The sequence below is a fragment of the Macrotis lagotis genome, chromosome X (assembly GCF_037893015.1).
Source record: "Macrotis lagotis isolate mMagLag1 chromosome X, bilby.v1.9.chrom.fasta, whole genome shotgun sequence".
Classification (NCBI taxonomy): domain Eukaryota; kingdom Metazoa; phylum Chordata; class Mammalia; order Peramelemorphia; family Peramelidae; genus Macrotis; species Macrotis lagotis.
The window spans coordinates 654,161,248-654,184,480 of record NC_133666.1 but is presented as its reverse complement, the minus strand read 5'-3'; positions in this window follow the sequence as shown (position 1 = coordinate 654,184,480).

Below are 23,233 nucleotides of genomic sequence, written 5' to 3'. Positions count from 1 at the left end.
GTGATGCGGTAAGGGGGAATGGGGGGAATAGGTCATAGAAGAGAGGGAAGATCATGGAGAAAGTTCTCAGATACAACACACTTCTATACAGTGACAGGATGAAAGGAGAGAGAGAATGGAATAAATGAGAGTTGGGAGGAATAGAGTGGAGGGAAATACAGCTAGAAATAGTAACTGTAAGAAAAATAATGAAGCAACTCCTCTGGTGGACTTATGGATAAAGAAATCAATTCATCCCAGAGACAGAGCCGTTGGAATCTGAACACAGATTGAAGTACACTTTGTTTCTCTCTCACTATTCTTGAGGTTTCTCATCTTTCTGGAGGGGAAGGGGGATTTATGTTTGTTATCGTAAGATTATTGTAATAATATAAAATAAATAAACCAAAAAAATAAAATAAAAAAGAGGAAAAAGACATCTAAGAATTGTTGCAAAGTGAAGAGAGCAGAACAAGGAGAACAATTTATAGTAACAGTATTATAATCAACTTCAAAAGACCTAGTAACTGACAAAATAATTCAATATAATTCTGAAGCACTGATAAGGACACATGCTTTCTAACTCCAAATAGAGAACTGATGGACCCAGAGTGAAGTATATTTTCTTCTCTTTCTTTTGTACATGGTTAATGTAGAAATTTGTTTAGAATGACACTACATATTTGTAATGGGATTTATGTTTCTTGCTGTCTCAATAAATGCAAGAAGAGAAGTGGAGAGGGAGAGAATTGGAATTGAAAATAAAATAAAATTAATTATAAAAAATTTAAATGAGACTTTACTAGAGAAACTTGTTGGAAATATTTGTCCCCCACTTATCTCTTTCCCTTTTAATTTTTATCACATTAGATTTGTTGTGCAAAAAAACTTAAGTTTTATATAAAAAATTGTGTTTTATCTTATATAATTTTATCACTTGCTTAATCATGAACTCTTCCTCTATCCAAAGATTAGAAAGGTAATTTCTTCCTTGCCCTTCTAATTTTTTTATGATATAACTTTGTATAACATATAAATTTGGAAGTTATCCTGGCATAGGATGTTGTACTGATTGGAACCTAAATTTCCATTAGACTGCTTGTCAAGTTTTCTCAAAAGATTTTGTTAAATAGAGAGAACTTTTCCTAGCAACTGAGGTCTTTGGATCTATCAAACACTGATTTGAATTTGACAGTATACTTTTCTAGAATAGGCACATAGATGATGAGGTTGATTGCCAGAGCTAACTCAATGTTTGAGATACTCCAAAGGAAAATGTAGGAGAGAAAAAGTATTAGCCTGCCAACTAAATTGAAGGTCTACAGAGCCATTATGCTGATTTCATTGTTGTATGCTTGTGAAACCTGGACAGCTCTAGTCAGAAAACGGAATCACCTGAATTGTTTTATCTTAGGAAGATTCTGACAATCAACTATCAAGATAAGATACTGGGCAGGGAGTTCATTTCTCAAACTGAACTGCCAAGCATTCAAACTTAACTACAAAGAGTTCAGTTCTGATGGACTGACTAAGCATAGGTTTGCCTAAATGACTATTTTATGGAAAACTCACACAAAGCAAATGCTCACATGGAGGTCAGAAGAAACAATACAAGAACACTTTCAAGGTCTCTCTGAAGAATGTTGGAATCAATTCTGTGACTTGAGAGAGACACTGGCAAAGGACTGCTCAACATGGCTTGTCTGAATACAAAAAGGCAGTGTACTTTCAGTTTCTGGCAAGAAGCTGGTATACTGTACAGGTTTCACAAACATGCAACAATGAGATCAGCACAATGTAGACTTTTAAAAATTTTTTTTTTGTGTGAGGCAAGTGGGGTTAAGTGGCTTGCCCAAGGCCGCACAGCTAGGTAATTATTAAGTGTCTGAGACCGGATTTGAACCCAGGTACTCCTGACTCTAGGACTGGTGCTCTATCCACTGCGCCACCTAGTCGCCACCTAGCCACCCCCTCTGTAGACTTTCAATGTGGTGGGCCATCTAATTTTTTTTTTCCGTCTCACACTTTCCTTTGGAGCTTCCCAAGCTAGTCTCTTTAGCTAGCTTTGACAATCAAACTCATCATCTATGTGCACATCCTAAAAAAGTATACTGCCAAGTATGCATCATATAGAAGCGGAATTGTAGTAACTCAAAAGAAATGTGAGATAAACAAATTTAGGAATACTTTAGGAACACTTCAAATGTTCATGTGGACTATTTATACTCAATCTATGGTAAAACCTTTCAAGCTTGTATTGGTCTGATCTCCCACAGTTGGACACACTTTGAGACACCTCTTTGAGAATGAAGGACAATAACCAACCAAAGAGTGTGTACCTAATCTATTTTACTGAATAACCTCTCTTTTTTCCCTTTAAAACAGCACCAGGGGGTGGCTAGGTGGCGCAGTGGATAGAGCACCGGCCCTGGAGTCAGGAGTACCTGGGTTCAAATCTGGCCTCAGACACTTAATAATTACCTAGCTGTATGGCCTTGGGCAAGCCACTTAACCCCATTGCCTTGCAAAAAACTAAAAAACAAAACAAAACAAAAGAAACAACACCAGATCCTTTATAAAGATTACTGTTTTCAAGTACAGTTTGAGATCTGGTATTGAAGCCCCCCCCATTTCCTCCTATTTTCTTTCTACTTTTTTTCATTAATACACTTGAGATTTTTGACCTTGTGTTCCTTTATATGAATTTTGTTATTATTTTTTATAGCGCCATAAAGTATTCTGTTGGGAGTTTGAATGGAATAACATTGTCTAAGTAAATTAATTTGGGTGTTAGTATCATTTTTATTAAAATACTATCTTAATCTAACCATGCACGATTTTTCTCCAATTATTTATTTCTCTATTTCCACAAAGGACATTTTTTGGTTAAATTCATAGAGTTTCTGGATATATCATGGAAGATGCAGTTTTTTAAATTTGTTTTTCTGTTTGGTTTTTGCAAGGAAATGGGATTAAGTGGCTTGCCCAAGGTCACATAATTAGATAATTATTGTTTGAGGTTGGATTTGAATTCAGGTCTTCCTGACTCCAGAGCCAGTGCTCTATGCACTGTGCCACCTAGCTGACCCACAAATTTACTTTTAAACTAAGGTAACTCAGAGGGAGAACTCAACTCAAGGATGTGGCAAGGTGACTTTAGACTCAATTACAAAATCAATATAGTATTGTAGAATCAATAAAGGCAATATTAATTTTATATTTTCATCAGATTACCCGAGAGTCAGTTAAAACTAATTGAAATAATAATTTCCGCAAAATTGCAGGATAAAAAATGAATCCACAGAAATCATCAACCTTCCTATTTATAACCAATAAAATCAGCCAGAAGAGCTAGAAAAAGAATTGCCATAAAAAATAACTACTTAAGCTATAAAAGAGTATGCCTTATTAAAAAAAAAAAAGTAAAGTTGTATCTTTCATGTTGGTATCCTTTGAGATACTTCCTGATTATCTGTTGAGCCCCACAAAATTACCATCCCCAAAAGATCCGTCACCTGTCCTTTTCTGTTTTTTTTTGTAATTAAGGGAATTTGAAAGGAAGCATGTTAGTTGTGATCTTTTAGCAAAGACTACAAGATGGAGATGATGCCCATAAAACAATTAACATTTCTTAATTGTTAGAGAGGAGCATGATTAGCCTTACCTGAATGCCAGTCTACTTTCTTCCGTATAGTCAACCATATTGTTCCTGCCCCAATCCTACAATCGATGACCTTTTCTTCATTCCTATCAACCTATTTGTTGTGTTAGTTAAGAAGGTCCTTTCTTTCTCTTGGGGTCACTGACTTTGCTGAGGTTGTTAGTGCTCTTTATTAACAGTTTTTTTTTTTTAGGTTTTTGCAAGGCAAATGGGGTTAAGTGGCTTGCCCAAGGCCACACAGCTAGGTAATTATTAAGTGTCTGAGGCTGGATTTGAACCCAGGTACTCCTGACTCCAAGGCTGGTGCTCTATCCATTGTGCCACCTAGCTGCCCTGCTCTTTGTTAACAGTTAAAGTGATTCTGCTTGAGTCTGTACTCAGATTTTAGTAAATTTATTAAATTTAAAAAATTTACTTCAGACTCTAAATATACCATAGTATCATATGCAAAACCCCATAAAATTTATTTTCTCCTTGTCTCTGTTCATTACCTCAATTTCTTTCTTTGTTGTATTGCTTCAGCTGGCATTTTTAGCATATTGTTAAAAAGTACAGCTGCATTCTTGTTTTACCCTTGAACGTATTGGAAAAGCTTTTCTTCACTACATATAATATTTGTTCTTGAATTTAGGGAAATATTCTTTTACTAGATTAAGGGAAGTTTTATTCCTTTGATTTCTAGAATTTTTAAAAAGAAATGGGTTTTAGTTTTTGTCAAAATCAACTTTTTTAGCTTCCCTTTTTCATTGTTTATATTATTAACATGGTTTATTATATTTATAGTATTCATTATATTGAACCAAACTGAATACCTGGTACAAAACTAATCTGGTTATAGTATATAATCTTTCTACTATGTTAGTTTAACTGTTTTGTTATTTTATTTATTTTTTTGTGCCTATATGAACTAAGGATATTAGTTTGTGGTTATTTTCCCTCCTCTACTTTATCACTTCCAACTTTTGGTATCAAAACTACATTTATATCACATAGATATATTGAAATATCCCTTATTGTTTCAAACATTTTGTATAGTATTGGAATTAATTGCTGTTTTGAATATTTTTGGTAGAATGCACTTGTGAATCCATCTGATCCTAGAAACTTTTCCTTTGGGAATTCATTTATACCTTATTCTTTATTTTTCTGATGTCAAATTATTTAAATAGTTTGTTTCTTCTTTTGTTAATCTGGGTATTTTATATATTTCTAATTATATATCTCTTCTCTATTTTGTCAAAATAATTTCTGATAATTTTCTTTATTTCCTTTTTCATTGTTGCAAATTCTTTTTTTCATTTTTGATATGTACAATTTGGTTTTTCTCTCTCTCCTTTATAAATGAGCATAAGTAACTATTAATTTTATCATTTCCTCACCCATACCCTATCTTTTTTTTTTTTTTAGGTTTTTGCAAGGCAAATGGGGTTAAGTGGCTTGCCCAAGGCCACACAGCTAGGTAATTATTAAGTGTCTGAGACCAGATTTGAACCCAGGTACTCCTGACTCCAAGGCTGGTGCTTTATCCACTATACTACCTAGCTGCCCCACCCTATCTTTTTAAAAATCAGTTTATCTTATTTTGTTTATCAATTCAATAGTTTTCTTTTTTCAATTTTATTAATATCTGCTTTAGTTTTTCAGAATTTCTATTTAGTTGGGAATTTTTGATTTGTTGTTATTGTAATATTTTTAATTATGTGTCCAGTTTACTGTTTCCATTTTCCCCATTATTACCCTTGAGATTATTGGCCTTTTGTTCCTTTTTTATGAATTTGTTATTATTTTTATAGCTCCATAAAAATCTTCTTTTGGGAGTTTGATTGGCATAACATTGTTTAAGGCAGGTATTATTATTATCATTTTAGTATTGCCTCCCTTTCAATAAATGAGGTCCTAAAAGACAGGGAATTTGATTGGAATTTATGATCTTAAAACTGAAATAATCTGTTTCTACTGTTAAAACTCTTATCTTTTCCTTACCCTTCCCTGATTCCAGATCTTTATTCTTCCTTCCTCCTTTTTTCCTTTTAATCATCCCTTCATATATTTCCTTCCAACATTTGATATTATTTTGCTTATGACTTATCTATCTTGTTCTTCTTAGATTTCTCTCTATCATTCTCTTGTCCCTGTTCCCATTTCCCTTTTGAGTTTAATATACTTAATATATTTCTATACTGACATTTCTTTTTACATATGTATGATTTTATTCATTTTTCATCTTATTCAAATGAATATGAGGTCTATGAGATGCCCATTTCCCCCTCATCTTTTCTATCATGGATAGATACTCTTAAACTTATACATCTCTATTATGTAATAGTAATTTCCTCCTTCCTCCTCCTTTCCTACATAATAATCCCCCATTCTTCTTATTTTTATCTTCTCTTAAAGCCATTAAAACTGAACAATAGCAATCATAGTCCTGCTGCCATTTTAACTTTTTTTAATGACTCAAATATATCTGTGTTCTGCAAAGACATTTCTTTCTATTCTTCCATTAATATGTAAACAATTCATCCCAATATATTCCTTTTCTAGTAAATGAATATACAATACATACCTTTGTGTTTATCTTGGTACCTGCATTTTTATTTCTAATGTCTACTAATTTCTGTTCTTTTCATCAGGAATATTTGGAAATCTTTAATCTACATTCTTATTGTAGGCTTAATGTTAATTTTGTTGGATAAATTATTCTAATCTCTTATCTTTTAGAATATCATATTTTACACTGTCATCTTCTTTATAATGGCAGATGTTAAGTCTTGTGTAATCCTTATCAAGGTTCCTTAATATTTGAACTCCTTTATAGTTGCTTGGAACATTTTTTTTTTTGACCTTGATGCTCAGGATTTTAATGTGTTGTCCCTGAGAGTTTTTCTTTTGTGGTTTCTTTCAGGAGGTGATTAGTAGGTTCTTTTATTTTTAGTTTGGTTTCCAGCCCAAAAATTCTGGGAAATTTTCAATTGTAATTTCCTGGAATATGGTACCCAGACATTTTTCTGATCAAAATGTTCAGAGAATATGATAACTCTTATATTGTCTCTATGACCTATTTTCCAGGCTAGTTGTTTTCAATCTCACATTTTGCTTATTTGTTTTTCCAACTTCATGCAATGGTACTTTTCACTAATAATTTTTTGCAAGATTTTGAGTTTTGTATATTTTCTCTTCCTCTCTTCCCTCTCCCCTCCTCCTTACAGAAAGCAATCTAATATAGGTTCTGCATATATAACTATACTAAACCTGGATCCATATTAATCATGTTATGAAAGAAGAATTAAATTGAAGCAGGGAAAAAAACATTATAAGGAAAAAAGCAAAAGACAACTTCTAAAAATTGAAGATAGCTTTGTTCTTCATTTAAACTTCACAGTTTCTTCTCTGGATATGGATGGTATTTTCTAATACAAGTCTTTTAGAACTGTCTTTGATTATTACACTGCTGACATGACCAAGCCTATCATAGTTGATCATCACCCATTTCACTCAACATCAAGCCACACAAGTCTTTCCAGGCATTTCTGAAGTCCTGTCCCTCATGATTTCTTATAGAACAATAGTGTTTCATCACAGTCATATACCACAATTTGTTCAATCATTCCCCAATAGATGGGAATCCCCTTGATTTCCAATTATTTTAAATATATTTTTAAGTTTCATTTATTTAAGGTAATAGGATTTAAGTGACTTGCCCAAGGCCACACAGCTAGGCAATTATTAAGTATCTGAGGTTGGATTTGAACTCAGGTCCTCTTGACTCTAGGGCCAGTGCTCTATCCATCAGTTTTTTACCCCTAAAAAAAAGAATTGCTCTGAATATTTTTGTACATATGGGATTTTTACTATTTTTTTTACAATCTCCTCAGGATACAGGCCAGTAGTGGTATTGCAGAATCAAAGGGCATATACAGTTTTATTCCATTTTGGGCATAATTCCAAATTGCTCTCTAGAAAAGTTAAATTAGTTCACAACTCCATCAATAATGCATTATCCCCACAGCTCTTGTGGATGGATAAGATTCTAGTCTCCTGAATCTGTTACCAGTTAAAGATTCTGTATATTCAACGCAGCAAGGCATATGTCCCCATTAAGGATCTGAAGGCATGTCTTGTTCCATCATAATTTCACCAGTTTAGAACGTTAAGGGCTTCTTTAATCTTCTCCACTACAGAAACCACCCAAATGGGCTGAATAGAATCCTTATAGACACCAATAGTGTGTCAGCCAAATGACTGGTCAGTCATTTTTCAGTTATGTTCAACTTTTCATGACCCCCATTGGGGGTCTTCTTGGCAGAGATACTGAAGTGGTTTGCTATTTCCTTCTGCTCATTTTACAGATGAGGAACTGAGGCAAACAGATTTAAGATTAGTCTTCCTGAATCCAGCCCTCATTCTCTATCCACTGTGCCACCTGGCTGCCCAAGAAGCATCTATTAAATGCTTACTATGAGCCAAGTTCTGTGCTGTGTTGTGGATACAAAGAAATTCACCCAACCCCCATCCCCCCATCCAATCCATTTTCTCTTTTTTTTTTCAAAATCGAGATTTCATTTTATTTTTCCAGTTACATACAATGGTACTTTTTCAACATTCATCCATTTGCAAATTTATGGGTCCACTTTTTCACACTCCCTTCCCTCCCCACTTCCCTTGGTGTTGAACAATCTGGTAAAAGTTGGACATGTGAAGCATATTTACATATTAGTATTTTTTTTTAGGTTTTTTGCAAGGCAAATGGGGTTAAGTGGCTTGCCCAAGGCCACACAGCTAGGTAATTATTAACTGTCTGAGACCGGATTTGAACCCAGGTACTCCTGATTCCAGGGCCGGTGCTTTATCCACTGCACCACCTAGCCACCTACATATTAGTCATTTTGTGAAAGAGGAATTAAAACTAAGGGGAAAGAAAAAAGTCATGAAAAAGGAAGGAAAAATATGAGAAGTTTAAAAAAGCATACATAGTATGTATTCAGATTCCATTTTTTTCCCTCTGGATGTAGATGGCATTGTCCATAATAGGTCTCTTGGTGTTGTCTTTGATCTGTGAGAGGAGCTGTAACCCATCATAGCTGATCATCTTACAATGTTGTTGTTAGTGTGTACAATGTTCTCTTGATACCACTCCTTTCACTGAGCATCAGTTCATTTAATTCTTTCCATGCTTCTCTAAAGTCCAATCATTGATGGTTTCTTATAGAACAATAGTATTCCATATCATTCATATACCATAACTTCTTCAATCATTCCCCAATTGATGGACATACTCTCAATTTCCAATTCTCTGCCACTACAAAGAGTTGCTATATATATTTTTGAACATGTGAGATTTTTCCTGTTTATTATGATTTTTTTTTTTGCTAAACTATGATCAGTTTTATTGCTCTTTGGGCATAGTTCCAGATTGCTTTCCAGAATGGCTGGATCAATTCACAACTCCATCAATAATTCATTAATATCCCAATTTCCCCCCATCTTCTGCAACATTGATCATTTTCCTTTTTTGTCATTTTAGTCAATCTGATAGGTGTGAGTGGCACCTATAGTTGTTTTAATTTGCATTTCTCTAATCAATAATGATTTGTAGCATTTTTTTTCATATGACCATGACTATATATATATATATATATATATATATATATATATATATATATATATTTTTTTGGGGGGGGGCAATGGGTTAAGTTACTTGTATAAGGTCACACAGTTAAATAAGTATTAAATATTTGAGGCTGGATTTGAACGTAGGTCTTCTTGACTCCAGGGCTGATGATCATTATTTACTGTGTCACCTAGGTGCCCCCCTATATAAAGCTTTAATTACTTCATCTGAAAACTGCCTCTTCATATCCTTTAACCATTTATCAATTGCGGAATGCCTTGTAATCTTATAAATTTGATTCACTTCTCTATATATTTTAGAAAGGAGGCCTTTACTTGTTATGAAAAATAGTTTCCTAGGTTTCTATTTTTCTTCTAATCTTGGTTGAATTAATTTTATTAGCACAAAAACTTTTAATTTAATATGGTCAAAATCATCCATTTTGCAATTTATAATGTTCTCTATTCCTTGCTTGATCATAAATTTCTCCCTTTTCCATAGTTCCAAGAGATAAGAATATTTCTTATTCTCTTATTTTTTGTTTTTTTGCAAGGCAACAGCTAGGCAATTATTAAGTGTCTGAGGCCAGATTTGAACTCAGATACTCCTGACACCAGGGTCAGTGCTCTATTTACTGTGCCACCTAGCCTCCCCTTCTTATTCTCTTAATTTGTCTATGGTATTGCCCTGTATGTCTAAATCAGACCCATTTTTTTTTTGCGAGGCAATGGGGTTATGTGACTTGACCAAGGTCACGTAACTAAGTAATTATTAAGTGTTTGAGGTTGGATTTGAACTCAAGTCCTCCTGACTCCAGGGTTGGTGCTTATCCACTGTGCCACCTAGCTGCCCCTCCTGTACTCATTTGCTCTTATTTTGATGTAGGACCAATCCATTCTTTCAAGGAACTCACAGTATAATGGAAGAGACAACATGCAAACAACTACGTACAAACATGGTAAAGCACAGGATAAATTGGAAACAATCAGCAGAAGGAAGGCACTAACATTATGTAGGCTTTCTGTAGAAGGTGAGAGTACTGATAGAGAACCTAGGGAAGAAGATGGGGAAGAGCTATATAAATATAGAATTTTAGTCTCTGTCCTTTCCTTTATTGGATTTTGGCAGTGGATATTATCAGATCCCAGTGACAGAGGAAGATAAGGGGCAGACAGCAATAATTTGATTTGCATGATTCCGCTAATTAGCACATATTCTCTAAGGAATCTTTGAGGTACTGGTTGTATCTTAGGCACTCATGGAGAAATGAGTTGTAAATTTGAACTACAATATGTAAATAATAAAATACTTTCACACAGATCTATCTATCTATCTGGATATACCCACCCCCATATGTATATGTAACACACACATATATGTATGGATATATATATATATATATATATATATATATATATCTCCTATATATCTGTAACACAAGTAGCTGAAAATTCACTTTTCACAAAAAGTCTCCTTTTTAATTAGATCAAATTAAAGAACAGAGTAGAGGATAAGGTACAACTTTGACTTAGATGCCAAAGTAGGTCACCTTTAATCAAGTCAATTAGCCATGTGCTTAGAGAGTACTCCCACATTGTTTTTTTTTTTTTTTTTTTTAGGTTTTTGTTTTGCAAGGCAAATGGGTTAAGTGGCTTGCCCAACTCACACAGCTAGGGGATTCCTACTGTTGTTAACAGAACAAAGGCTTGTCTTCTTAATCATCTTAAGAAGCTCTTTATCTATCCTTGCTAAGTACCTGATTCACATGATGTCTCAACCAGGCTAGCCCTGACCTAGAGAAGAGCACAGTTCTGGTTAGCTGATCCCATTCAATGGATCTTCAGAAACTAAAGACTCTTCAGGAGTTTGGTAGCTATTATTCTAAACTTGTGAAGAATTATGCTACTATTATTAAGATACTCAGTGAGTTCATTGGCAATTAGATAAACTGAAAGAGGGGTGGAGAGGAAGGTCAGTTTGTCCTGATGATTTTGATAACATTTAAATTTTAAGGTAAATGTCCAAAACTAGATTTGAATTCGCACTTTCCTGACTCAAAGTCCTGCATTAATAAGTCACCCATCTGAGATGCTGACTAAAAAGAACAGCTATGGTAGATTGTATGTTGGACTTGAATTTGAATCTTCCCTCAGATGCTTACTGTGAGGAAAATGGGGGTGTTTAGGTTCCACCGGAATGTGAAGGAAGAATTGTTAGTTTACATTACAAAGGCTGGGGTCTATCTGTATTGTTGCCTAAGATTTAGTCTCACCTGATCAAAAAAACCTGGGATTAGGTCAGATCTGCCCCATTGAGTTCTAAGTTAACTAGGGTCTCAGTTCTTCTTTGCACATGCTCAAGGAGGTAGCTGTTCTTGCTCATTAGTTAAATAATTTAGATTGTTAAAGTATAATGAGCAGGGCAGGAAAAACATGGGGGGCAAATTATATTAATTAGACTGTGACTCCAGCCAATGATTGGAGCAAAGGGGCAGGAACAAAGCCTTTGAAAGTCCATATAACGTCTAGCATTTTGGGATCTCAGGGCCCCTCTCCCCTTGAGAGAGAGGTGTGCTGTTTATTAAGATGTCAATTAAAAAACCCATCACCGTGGTCTAAGTATTCACGAGTCACTTATAACAATTTGGGGGCTCGTTCCAGATACAATGTACATCTCTTTTTCCAGTATTTTCCTGGGAGAGCACAAGAAAATAATGTGTGCAAACAGCTTGGTATCAAGCCCACTTTCTTGGTGTTCTCTATGGGGAAATATCTTAGAGTTTCTTGGGAAGGTTGGCCCAGGGATTGGGACTGTGAGTGATTAAAATGTCTGGGGGTAAGAACCACAGTGAGGGGTGATCTTCAGGGTGGTGGAGTGGTGGCCAGAACTGCCCTGGCTGGCTGAGAAGTCCTTCAGGTGGGAGATCTATCTGGAAGGAGAGGTCAAAGGATGATAGGGTGCCCCAAAGGGAGGGAGGGGGATTTGGGGTCCCTCTTCATAAATTTTCCCCAAATCTTAAAGCCCACCAAGGGGAATGTTGCTGGAAGACTTGGGGGGCAAGGAAGCCTCATGACTGGTAGCCAGAAGCAAGGAAGCCAATTGGATTCAGTCTGATGTATGAGTAAGTTTGAATTTTCATTTCATATATGTCCTGTCTTGTGTAAGTGGTCTGTGTTAGTTATTTACAGGGCTGGGGACTTCTGTCTAAGTTTCAAACTGGTGGAGCTGGAAGTTGGGTCGGGGAGTTTCAGAAGATGGGGGAGGAGGAAGTAGGGTTAGGGTTATGAGATATGCAAAAACTTTGGGAGAGGAGAGATTTTCTTTTTCTTCAGTTTTCTACTTCCAAGGAAAAATAAATGCAATTCCAGGCTCTCTTTAAGAGGAAGCTCCTATAAGAGAGATAGAAAGTCTTTGTGCTGCCATATAGAGAAGCCAGTGCTTTGAAGAATACTATTTCCAGCTTACTACACTAGTCTTACTACACTAGAGACTTTGGAGAATTTTTCATTGAATAAGATCTCTATCTCTGCTAAACTGAGACATCTCATTCTTGGTAGGAGAGCTCATTCATTCTATATTCCACTATGCATAACTTCTCTGACTTGTGATTGCTATTGGTTTGGATAATTGGGTTTATTTGCTATTCACTATGTGGGATGGTATTTATATAATTTGCATTTGTTTGGGAGGGAGTCAAGCCTTTGGATATAGTTTGGAGCATTTATTTCCCATTAAGGTATAGCAATCAGGAAAAGTGGTCTGAACTCAATTCTCTCCCCCTCCCCCTCCCCTGACTGGCAATATTTGGAGGAGCAGATAGATATATAATCTGATATCTTCTCTGTGAGGAATGCAGAACAAACTGGCCTTGTGGACCCTTCTCTTGTTCTCCTTCAGGTATGAAGTACAGATGACATATATCCATGCCTCCTGTGTTTAGACAGACCCATATGAAAATGTACCTAACCTACAAGAACAGTAATGCACCCTACATAATCTCTAACTATTATTATAAAAAATTTCTTTGAGCAAATTAGGCCATAGTTCAGAAAATCTCTGGGTATTTCCTCTCCATTTATGATATGTTACAGGAATGGAGGATGACCAAATCAGCCTGTGGCAAAAGGTCACCATTATTGCACTGAGATGTCTATTTATAACTGAGAGAACAGACTGTTTAAGTTTTCCATATTATAGCATGCCATGATATCATGCCAGGCAATCTTGTCAGGTGGCATATCAGACCAAGTGACAATGGATTGCCTACAGCCAGATTTTGGATAGAGTTCTACACTCTCATTTATCAGTAAGCATTTATTAAGCATTTATTTTGTGGCAGAAATTGTAATAACCCTTGGGAACAGAAAGATAAAAACAATTCTTTAATAGAGACAATGAATAGCTTCAGCAAAGTTGGAATTTACAAAATAAACCCTCAAAAACCAAATATATTTCTTTTTTTATGTTTATTTAATATTTATTCTCATTTTGTACAAATAACTTTTTTATACATTAATAAAATATTCTTGTTTAAGAGTAAACAAAATACCCCCTCCCCCCATAAATATAGACTTGCTTGAGGGATAAAGGGGAGAGAAAAAAATTAAAATTAAAAAAAATAATAGTGGGGCGGCTAGGTGGCATAGTGGATAAAGTACTGGCCTTGGAGTCAGGAGTACCTGGGTTCAAATCTTGTCTCAGACACTTAATTACCTAGCTGTGTGGCCTTGGGCAAGCCACTTAACCCCATTTGCCTTGCAACCCCCCCCCCAAAATAATAGCAATAATTGTAGGTATGGCCAGGTGGTGCAATGGACAGAGTACCAGCCCTGGAGCCATGAGCACCTGAGCCCACATCTGGCCCCGTACACCCAACAATCACCCAGCTATGTGACATGCAAGCCACCTGAACCCCACTGCCCTGCAAAAAAAAAAAAAGAAAGAAAAAAAGGACCCAAAATAAAATAAAAAAGTAATAATAGTAGGGGTGGCTGGGTGGCAGACAGAGCATTGGCCCTTGAGCCAGGAGCACCTGGGTCCAAATCCGGCCCCAGACACCCAAAGATCACCCCGCTATGTGGCCCCAGGCAGGCCACCCAACCCCACTTGCCCTGCACTCTCCCCCAGATAATAATAACAAAAAATGTGCTTCAGTCTTTGTTCCAACACCAACAACTCTGTCACGGGTGGATCACATTCTTTATGATAAGTCCATCACAAAAGTTACTTCCATATTTTTCCAATGTTGCCATTACTGATAGCAACTCCCTCCTTTCTTATTTCTCCACTACCATGTACTATATTTTCTCTCTCCTTTCACTGTGACTCTGCTGTAGGGTTGCTGAGTGGCGCAGCAGACAGATCCCTGGTCCTGGGGCCAAGAAGCCCTGAGCCCCCATACCACCCCTTAGGCCCAGCATCCACCTGGCCCTATGGTCTTGGACAGGCCTTCCAATCCCAGTCCCTTGTAAGAAGTTAAAAAGAAAATGTGTTATATCTGACCATTCTCCCCCATGGTCCATCCTCTCCTCCATCACACACATCCCCCCCCTTTCCCCTGTCCCACCCCCTCTCCTTCTTACTCCAGATGCCTATACCCCATTGAGTATATATGCTGTTTCCTCTCCTAACCACCTCTGATGAGAGCAAAGGTTCCCTCATTCCCCCTTGCCTCCCCCTTCCATATCATTGCAATAGCTCATTATAATAAAAAAAAATCTTATTATGTGAAATATCTTGGACTATTCCCCCTCTCCTTTTTCTTTCTCCCATTCCATTTCCCTTTTCTTCTATTGACTCCATTTTTACACATATTTTATCTTCGAATTCAGCTTTCTCCTGTGCTTCAACTATAAAAGTTCCCTCTACCTGCTCTATTAACTGTGAAGGTTCATATGAATATTATCAGTATCATTTTTCTATACATGCAGTTCATCCTCATTAAGTCCCTCATATTTCCCCCCTCTTCTCCAATCTCCATGCTTCACCTGAGTCCTGTATCTGAAGATCAAACCTTCTGTTCAGCTCTGGCCATTCCAAAAGGAACCTTTGAAATTCCCCTGGTTCATTGAAAGTCCATCTTTTTCCCTGAAAGAGGACATTCAGCCTTGCTGGGTAGTTCATTCTTGGCTGCATTCTAAGCTCTTTTGCCGTCCAGTATATTGTATTCCAAACCCTACGAGCTTCCAGTGTTGCTTCTAAGTTGCTTCTAAGTCCTGTGTGATCCTGACTGCAGCTCCACGATTTGAACTGTGTCCTTCTGGCTGCTTGTAATATTTTCTCTTTGACTTGGGAGTACTGGAACTTGGCTATAATATTCCTAAGGGTTGTCTTTTTGGGATCTCTTTCTTAGGGGGATTGGTGGATTCTCTCCATTTCTATTTTGCCCTCTGCTTCTAGAATATCAGGGCAATTTTCCTGTAGTAATTCTTTGAAAATGATATCAAGGCTCTTTTCCTGATCATGACTTTCAGGTATTCCAATAATTTTAAAGTTATCTTTCCTAAGTCTGTTTTCCATATCAGTTGTTTTTTCAGTGAGATATTTCACATTTTCTTCTAATTTTTCACTTTTTTGGTTTTGAAGTATTGATTCCTGATTTCTGGTAAATTCATCAATCTCCCTGAGTTCTATTCTTTGTCTGAAGGATTTGTTTTCCTCAGGGAATTTTCTCATCTCTTTTTCTATCTGGCCAATTTTGCTTTTTAAAGTATTCTTCTCCTCAATAACTTTTTGAACTGTTTTATCCATTTGACCTAAGCTGTTTTTTAGCATGCTATTTTCTTCAGCATTTTTTTGAATTTCCTTGAGTGGACTGCTGACTTCATTTTCATGTTTCTCCTGCATCTCTCTCATTTCTTTTCCCAGTTTTTCTTCTAACTCCCTCATTTGATTTTCAAAGTCTTTTTTGAGCTCTGTCATAGCCTGAACCCAATTTCTATTTTTCTTGGAGTCTTTAGATGCAGGAGCTTGTGCTTCCTCATCTTCAGACTGAGTATATTGATCCTTCTTGGGATCATAGATAATGTATTTCTCAATGGTGTTCCTCTTGTTTCTCTGCTTGCTCATTTTCCAAGCCTGAGCCTGTTTTTGGGGTGCTTCCTGAGCTTTTGGGACACTCCCACAAGGGTCTCCGTGTGTGAGGCCCTGTCCTCCCTCCTGGTCTGTGAATGACATATGCGCCCCCCTCTGCCATGGGGCTGAAATGGAGGCAGCCCCTGCTGTTCTATGGGGGGACCTAGACTGTGATCAGGATCTGAATGTGGTCAGAACCCCAGAGTCCTGTTGCAGGGGCAGAGGACAGAGCTGGGCAGTCTCTCTCTCTCTTCACTCCCCTCCCTAGGTTCAATGGGCGCATACCCTGGGGGCTCCTGCTTACCGGCTCCACCTACTTCTGTTTCCTGGAACTTGGCTGTGCTGGCCAAGCTGCTCTCTATGTGCTCCCTCTGGCAGAGGTCCCCCTCCTACTGTTCCCCCAATTTGTGCTTGGTGCTCCCTGGAGCGTAGTTCAGGAAACTCCTCTCCTGCTGTGAGCTGCAGCTCCCAGAACCTTGGGGCTACCTCCAGGAGGCTAAAGTTCTTTCACTCTGGCAGGCCACCGCTCCAATCCCAGGGAGCAGAGCCTTTCTGCTCTTTTCCAGGTTACCTTGAGTAGGAGAACTGCCTCACTGGGTCCCTCTGTGGGTTCTGTCTCTTGAAAATTTAGTTAGAGTCCTAAGCTTATGGGTTTTATGAGAGATCGCCTAAGACAGGATCCCAATATATTTCTGTATAACAAAATATAAGAAACAATAATAGCAAAAGAAATCTCAACTCAAAGAACTACAAAATGCATAAAGTATATGGAGATCAATCTTCCAAGCACAAAAAAGACTTGTATAGATTCAATTATAAAGTGCTCCTTAAAGAAATACAGAACTTACATATTTGGAGGAATATTCAATACTCATGTATATATGGGCTATGCCAATATAATAACAATAATAATATTGCAAATTTAATTTATAGTTTTGGGGTTGTATCAATCAAATTATCAAAGGGATACTTTATAGAACTTGATAACAAAATTCATTTGGAAAAAACAAAAGATCCAAAATATCAAGGGAAATGACTAAAAGAGGGTAGGAACAAAGAGAGAATAATAACACTTTGAAGTATCAAGCTATAATATAAAGTACAGTCATCAAAATCATTTGGTATTGGTTTAAAAATAGAGAAGTAGATGAATGGAACAGATGGCAAGATGGAATCAAAAACAATGGAACTCAATAACCCATTGTTTGGTATAATTGAAAACATAAATAACTTAGGAAAGCACTCTTTTGATACTCCCTACTTGAGAAAACTAGAAAGTAGTTTTAAGCATAGACAAAACCACATTTTTCATAAAATAGTTTAAATGATCACAATATTAAAGATCATATTATTTAAAAATTAGAAGAGAAACAGATCATATGCATCTCACTGCCATTGGGTAGGGGATATATTCTTTTTAAAAAAAATTTTCTTTTTTAATTTTAATTAATTGATTAATTAAAGTGATTTGCCCAAGGTCATAGCTAGGCAATTAAGTGTTTGAAGCTGAATTTGAACTCAGAGCCTTCTGACTGCAGGGCCTGTGCTCTCTCCATCGCCTATTCTAACTGCCCCAAGGAGATATATTCTTAACCAAACAAGTGATATAAACAAATTATAAAAGATTCAATAGATAACTTGGACAACTGAAGCCTAAAACTTTTGCTCAGACAAAATCAATGTACCTAGGATAAGAAGGGAAGCTGTTAAATGGGAAAATTTTTTTTTTGTCTTTTAGGGTTTAGGTAAGGTAAGTGAACACTTAATGTTTATACAAATTTGTCAATATGCACATATAATATATGTAGACATAAACTTATACATATATAAATATATACTATGTTTATATATAAACTAGTAGCCATTCCTCCATGGTTGTTTCTTTGTTGTCTTTTAAGCTTGAATAAAATCAAAATGACACCACATTGTTAGAGTCATGGTACATAGGTTCTAACTGCAACCAATGAGACTACTACAAGCTTGGAAGATTTTTGGAAAATTGGGCACATGTAGTCCAAATGAACATTTGAGGTGGAAATGTCTTCAAATCTGCACATCTCACATTTCTTTTGAGCAACTGTAATTCTGTTTCATTTATAGACCACACTGCTTTCTTGGATGTTGTCATGTCAGGTTGCGTAGTCCTGTGATAGTATCTCCCATGTTTCACTTAAAGTTCTTTAGAAAGACCTTGAGAATGTCCTTGTATTGCTTCTTTTAATCTCCACATGAGTGCTTGCCTTGGATGAATTCTCTGTAAAACAGCCTTTTAGACAAATTCAAACAATGTGACCAGTCCCTTGGAGTTGTACTCTTTGCAGAAGAGTTTGAACTTTGTTAGTTCAGCTTGTCAAATAACTTCCATGACTAGATCCTTATCTTGCCAGGGAATCTTCAGAATTTTTCTAAGAAGGTGATTTAGCTTCCTGGCATGTCACTGGTATATTGTCCAGTGATATTAGATAATTTTATTGCATACAGTATGAGGTCAGCACAGAGACTCTATCAGTTTGGTAGATAGCCTAATAGCCTCCTACACTTTCCTTTGGAACCTCCCAAACAATGAGCTAGTTCTGACAATTCATGCATCCATCTCATCATCTACATCCCAGGAAAAGTGGGATGCCAGAGAAGAGGAATTATCCATAACATTCAAAATTTCTCTATTTTCTATAACTGATGATCCACAAATGGTGCTGGCTAGTGGAGAACTTGTGTTTTCTTGGTGTTAATTATCAGGTCAAAATTAATATAAGTAGCAAAGAATCCATCCATAATCTATTACATTTCAACTCTGATGCTTCTTTAAGTGTGCAATGTATTTCAGACAAAAAGTCACTTACCAAATTTTCTTCCTCTTTTGTCTTGGCACATAGCCTTTTCAAGTTCAATAATTTGCCTTTGGTGTGGTGGCTAATCTTGATGCTATTTTTGACTTTGTTAAACTTTGCTGACTTTACTTGGTTGGTAACTAGGAAAGCCAGAGAGCATCATCTATTATTCAAAATCTGTGTCAGCATGTGATTGTGAAACTGGCATGAACTCCTCCAGGTAACCTAATTTTGCAAGCCCTCACAGCTGACAATACAGTTGTGGACAGACTTCTATTTTGTGTCTGGCATTTTTCCTTGATATGTTGGGCAGCAAACACTATATTAATTGTTTCTTGTCCCTTTCTGAAGTCACACTGATTCTGAAGAAGGTAACCTTCTTCTAGGTGAAGGAGCAGCCTTATTAGTGAGCACTCTGTTTAGAGATGGACAAAAGAGACATCCTTGAACTACCGTGGTATAACCTTCTCTTGCCATAAAACCCAGAAGATTTCAATGAGTTTTTGTATGAGCAGTGGATCCTGCCTTAAATATCAGCTGAAATAGAACCAGCACCAGGCAGTTTACCACATGAGAGGAGAATAATGGCACTCAAGATCTCTTCTTCATTTGGAAGTTCAACTAGAGAGGGACAGATTTCCACCTGAATTATTATGATGAATGTCTTCAGCACTGGTTGATGATGTCTGTTGACATTATGGAAATATAGCCTAAATTAAAGAATGAGTGGATCAAATAACAAATCATAGAAATAATTAATAATTTTTCCATCACAATGATAATAATGAGACAATTACCAAAATTTGTGGAATTCAGCCAAAGTTGTCATCGAGGGGAAATTTTATATCTCTAAATGCATATGTGAATAAAATGGAGAAAGAGGAGATCAATGAATTGGGTATACAACTAAAAAAACTAAAAGGTCTTTAGTAGTAAATGATCAAATGCTGCTTCCAACTCCATTTCTCAAGAGGACTTCCTGCTATATTTGATAAGCTTTGCCTAGTCTGGTATTAAAGTAATACAGAATTACAAACATGTTTTTTTTGGCACATTGATGATGTGGGTCTACAGGTCCTTAATTTTTATTTTTAATTTATGGAATAAAACAAGTATTTATATAACAATACAATTAAAAACATGACAGAAATTCCATTCAAATATTATTCCTGGAAAATTATCATGTAAATATCTTTTTTCTTTTCTCCCTCCCACCCTGTACCCCTAGAGATGGCTACCATTAGACACTAATAGATATATATAAAATTGTTCTATGCATACTTCTATTCATCAGTATTTTCTGTGGATGAGAGATTTTTTTTAATAGGACCTTTAGAGTTAATTTGGGTATTTGTAATAGTTAAAATAAATTATTCACTCAAAGTTGTTCTTAAAACAATATCTCTGTTACTGCAATGTATACACATTTTTTGGTTCTACTCATTTTTCTCTTCATTATTTCATACATCTTTCCATATGTTTCTAAAATCACTGAGCTCATTATAGCACAGTAGCATTTCATTATAATCATATATCACAATGTGCTCAGTCATTCCCCAGTTGATGTGTATTCCTCAAAGAACAAAGTTCTTTGCCTCTACAAAGGGAACTGCTATAAATATTTTAGAACAAAAAGGTTCTTTTCCTTTTCCCCTAATTATCTTCATAAATAGGCAAGTTGTGGTACTGCTGGGCATAGGATATAGGTAGTTTAATAACTCTTTGGGCACAATTCCATACAGCTCTCTAAAAATCATTGAATCTTTTCATGATTCCCTCAATGATTTCTCAACAATTAGTGTTTCAATTTTTCCATGTTCCTTCTGATATTTTTCACTTTTACCTTCTATCATTTTAATCAATCTAGTAGATGTAAAATGGTATCTCAAGACTGTTTTAGTTTGCATTTCACTAATTAATAATGATTTGGAGGGGCAGCTTAGGTGGTACAGTGGATAGAGCTCTGGTCCCAGACAGAGTCAGAAAGACCTGGGTTCAAATCTAGATTCAGACACTTAGTAATTGCCTAATAATAATAAAAAAAGAATGAGAATAATGATTTGGAACATTTTTTCATATGACTATAAATTGTTTTGATATATTCTTCAGAAAACTGCCTTTTTCCATTCTTTCATCATCTAACAATTGAGGAATGACTTATTTTTATAGATTTAATAAAGTTCTTTATATATTTTTGATAAGAAAACTTTATCTGATAAACTATCTATAGAAAACTTCCCCCATTTCCTCCTTTTCTTATAATCTTGGATACATTTATTTTACTTATGCAAAGTCTTTTTAATTTAGTGTAATCAAGATTGTTTATTTTACACCTAATTTTGCTCTCAATTTCTTGTTTGTTCTTATTTATCTATAAGTCTGATGTTCTATGTTCTGATTTTTCTTATAAAAATCTCTATATCTATATCATGTATTCATTTTTTCTTATTTTTGGTGAATGATTTAAAACATTGATCTATGTCCAATACTGTTTTTGAGTTTTCCCAACAATTTTTTTTTTAGGTTTTTGCAAGGCAAATGGGGTTAAGTGGCTTGCCCAAGGCCATACAGCTAGGTAATTACTAAGCGTCTGAGACTGGATTTGAACCCAGGTACTCCTGACTCCAGGGCCTGTGCTTTATCCACTACTCCACCTAGCCAGCCCTTTTCTCAACAATTTTTACCAAATAATGAATTTTTTTTTTTTTTAGTTTTTTCAAGGCAGTGGGGTTAAGTGACTTGCCCAAGGCTGCACAGCTAGGTAATTATTAAGTGTCTGAGGCTGGATTTGAACTTAGGTACTCCTGACTCCAGGGCTGGTGCTCTATCCACTGCACCACCTAGCCGCCCCCAAATAATGAATTCTTATCCCTAAATATCAAAATCTTTGCACTTATCAAATAGAAGATTTTGTTTATTTGCTGCTGTAAATTGAATGTGTACTCTATTCCACTGATTTACCTTTCTCTTTCTTAGCCAGTACCAGATAGATTTAACAATATATATAACAATATATAATACAATTTAAGATCTGTTATTGTTAAACCTCCTTTTAATTGGCTTGACTTATTTGTTTTAACAAATGAATTTTGTTCTTATTTTTTCTAATTCACATTCAAAGTGATAATTGCTATTTGTGAATGTCCTACTATATTTTTACTCATTATTTTCCCCCCTCATTCTCTCTTTTTACCTTATGACTGTTACATTATCTTCTCCCCTTATTCTCTTATTCCTTATTTTAGTCATCCCTTTAAAAGATGCTTTCTTATTTATTCACCCCATCTTCCTAATATCAATCTATATACCTTTCTAAAAGTCTCACATTCTATCCTCCAGTTTTCCAACCACTCTAGAAGTTCAGAAGACTTCTAAACCTCTTCAGATCTGTTTCCTCTTCAACCCAGATGAGTTAGATTTCACTATTGCCAGTCCTTCACCCCACATCTGCTTCCTCTTATATCAGTTCTTCCTTTCACACCCTGTTTTCAAGAGATAATTTTGCCTTTTTAACCTTTTCCTACCCAATTTTGTTTTTTCTAATTACCTCATCATACTCAGTCTCAACCTTTCATTCAAACTACTTTAGTAATAAGTTTTAAGATTACTATTACTACTAATAATAATTTCATATATCATAACTGAACAGTTTGATTTTAAATATTTCCTTGTATCTCTTCTGGATCTTTAATATTAAACTTTCCATTGAATTCTGGTCTTTTTGTAACAAATACCTAGAAGTTTTTCAGTTTGTCAAATATAATTTTTTTATTCAGAACTGTACTAAACTTTGATGGATAAGTTATTCTTGGATGCAATTCTAACTCCTTTGGTCTTTGAAATATGTTTTTTTAGAGTTGAAGCAGCTAAGTCTTATAAAATCTTGATTGATTTTCTGCAATGTTTAAAATTTTTTCTTTATTGCTTAAAATATTTTCTCTTTGTCTTGGGAATTTTGAAATTTAAATATGACATTCCTGTAAGTTTCTTCCCTATATTCTCTTTCAGATGTTAACTGGTAGATTTTTTTTCTATTTCTAATTTGCCTTCTTGTTCTAGAACTTCAGGGCAATTTTC